This window comes from Apium graveolens, chromosome 2, assembly GCF_009905375.1.
Source record: "Apium graveolens cultivar Ventura chromosome 2, ASM990537v1, whole genome shotgun sequence".
In the NCBI taxonomy this organism is placed as follows: Eukaryota; Viridiplantae; Streptophyta; class Magnoliopsida; order Apiales; family Apiaceae; genus Apium; species Apium graveolens.
This window is the reverse complement of record NC_133648.1, coordinates 25,588,510-25,591,399: the sequence shown is the minus strand read 5'-3', so window position 1 is coordinate 25,591,399 and position 2,890 is coordinate 25,588,510.

Below are 2,890 nucleotides of genomic sequence, written 5' to 3'. Positions count from 1 at the left end.
AGATCTTCATGTATGCTGATAATGATCTAAAGGCTGATGTATGGTTGTGTGGGACTCGTTTTACTTGTTTGACAATTCTTGGGCCCGTTGAAATCGATAAATTTTGAAATAAGGTAGTTATGTGTTGCACAACATGATGATGTTGTAATGCTGCTACACTAGTGCAACTCGTATAGTTTAGCTTTGTCCTTCGATATGTAAACTATTTTTTTTGATTATCAAGCAGGAAATTCTCCAAGGATCCGTGAGATACTGAGATTTAATAACATCTCTTTATATGTCAAGTCAAAAACGAAATTAGTAACATCTCTTTACCTGTTAAATCAAAAACGAAAGTAATTTATTTTCATTTCAAATCTTAATTTTTATCAAATCAAAGTGTTTGAGAAATATTAAGAATTTGGATTTTGGATTGGTATTTAAATCCAATGAAAAATATAATATCTTGGAAATTTTGTGAATATTTTGTAATATATTAAATAAAATATTATGTCTTTATCTAATTTAAAATATTTGTCGCCATGATTTAAGATGCGGTAGTTATTATTTATCGTACCGTAGAGATCAAATTTTTTTTTGAATTTTTGTTACGTGTTTAAAATGCCATAATATAAAATTATACGTAATTTAGACGCGTTTTTATTAGTGTTTTTATCGTGGTACCTATTTTCTCTCGTTCTGCGTGCATTTGCATATGTTATATTTGTTTTTGGGGTTTACTTAATGTAGAGACAAATTCAGTTCATCAAAAAATATCGGACCGGGACCCTACCGGGACGTCAAAACCCACAAAATTCATATTTTTATTTTTGTAAAATCATGGAAATTTTAAAGATTAATTATCGTTGCATTTTTGAAACATTCGTGATTTTTGTGGGGAATTTTGGCATATATATAGTATTTATTTAGAAATAATAATTTCAAAATTATTCCCCACAATTATTATTTTTGGACCTAATTATTTTTTTGAGGGATAAACCTTACATTGATTTTAGGGATATAATTTTTCTATAATTATAAATAGCTAGTTTTAAATTTTTAATTTCATAATTATCCAAAATATTCTAAAAAATAGAAATATCTGAAAAATCAAATTAGGGGTTAGGGTTCGTTATGGAACAAGAATCGATCGATTGAAGGTCTATGAGAGTAGCCCGTTTGCAATGATTTGTATCTCAAATCAAAGCACTTGACGAGGCTGTTAGTTTAACACCAATTTCATCGAATAAAGTTCCGTATTTTGCAAAATCGATTTTCGTAATTTTGGCTTGAATCGAGTCTTTATAACCCTGTTGATTTTCCAGTTTAATTGATTGTAAATATGGGTTCCTGTTGATGTTAGAGCTTATCCATGTGTGGAACGTAATGGTTTGATTGTTGAATTGTTGTAGTCAAATAAAAAATCTTATCAAAAAATTTAATTAGATTTTCGAGTTTATATGTTGATTGGTTGATGATTATAACGATAGAAATAGTTTCTGTGAAATCTAAGTTTTATTTTCGTATGTTAAAAATCATTTTTGGTTAAGATGGTGTATATTTCGAGTTTAGTCGGAAACTCGTCGTTGGTTGCGTTGTTCTTGACCAGAAAGGACGAATTTGACTCTTTTCTGATTGTTGGTCATGTGAATATTATTGATGAGTCATTCAATTTGATTGCAAAAACTCGTCAAAACGAGTTGATTTGGTCGAGAGCGGAGGTCCCGGAGTTTGGTCGGGTTCTACAAAGGACCACCAGAATCTGGGAATTTTTCCAGATTTCTTGTGAGTTCTTGAGAACTCCGATCATCATCCCCATTACTCCACCCTTTGATCTTCGTGCATAAACCTTATCCCTGTTACTATTTATGCATAATTGTTTTTAAGAAAATAATTTAAAATTCATTTTAATTTCAAAAGAATTCATTTTAAATTTTAAATTTATTTAGTTATTTATTTATAAATATTTAACTGAATTATTTAATTCCAGAAAATTATTTTCTTTTATTATTTTCAAAAATATAAATTTAATTTGAATATTTATATTTTATTTTAGTTAATTATTTATTAATTTAATTCATTCAATCAATCAATTTTATTTATAAATAATTTAATAAAATGTAATTATTCATAATTACGTTAAATAATGTTTTAAAAATTATTTTGAGGTTTTAAAAATTTATAGAGTATTGAATATTCAATCAATATTATTATTAATTGAAATATTCTTATTTTATTAATAATAAATAGGTCGTTTATCCGTTTAATACGAAATGAACGCATATAGACTCAGGAAAATATTTCGCTTCTATTAAAAATACTTTCCGTTGTTTATGTTTCAAGTCGTTCTTAATCGGATAATTTACCGAAAAAGTCATATTTTGACTCGATTTCGATCTTAAAGGTACTGGTCTGAATCTTTTGGCGATGTGACTTAAGTGTTACATGAATTATGTGCTTACATGCTATGTGGAACATATTTATCTATTCTAACTATTTTAAATGCCATGAATAGATTTAAACGTTCGTGTACACTTTGAGACGTATGGTTACATCAACTGAGTTTTTTTTGGTTATTTGAAATGGTACTTTTGGATTATAGAACTGAAAAGCCAGGCGTGCAGTCCGCTTATAGATAAACTTGAGTAGCCAGCGGTTATAAGCTGAATTGTTAGTAAACAGTCACTATTGGAAATTGGCTAATAGACATCGATTGTTGACTGATGTCTGAAAACTTTTTCGACCGATGTCTTTGTGGGTGTTGTTAAAAATCACCACCTTAGACATCGTTTTCTGGCCAATGTCTAAGATCATATTAGACATCAAATTTTTAATAATTTATGATATTTATTGCTCATTTTGCTCATAACTAACATGAGTTTTAGTCTTATATCGCTATATTAATAGTATT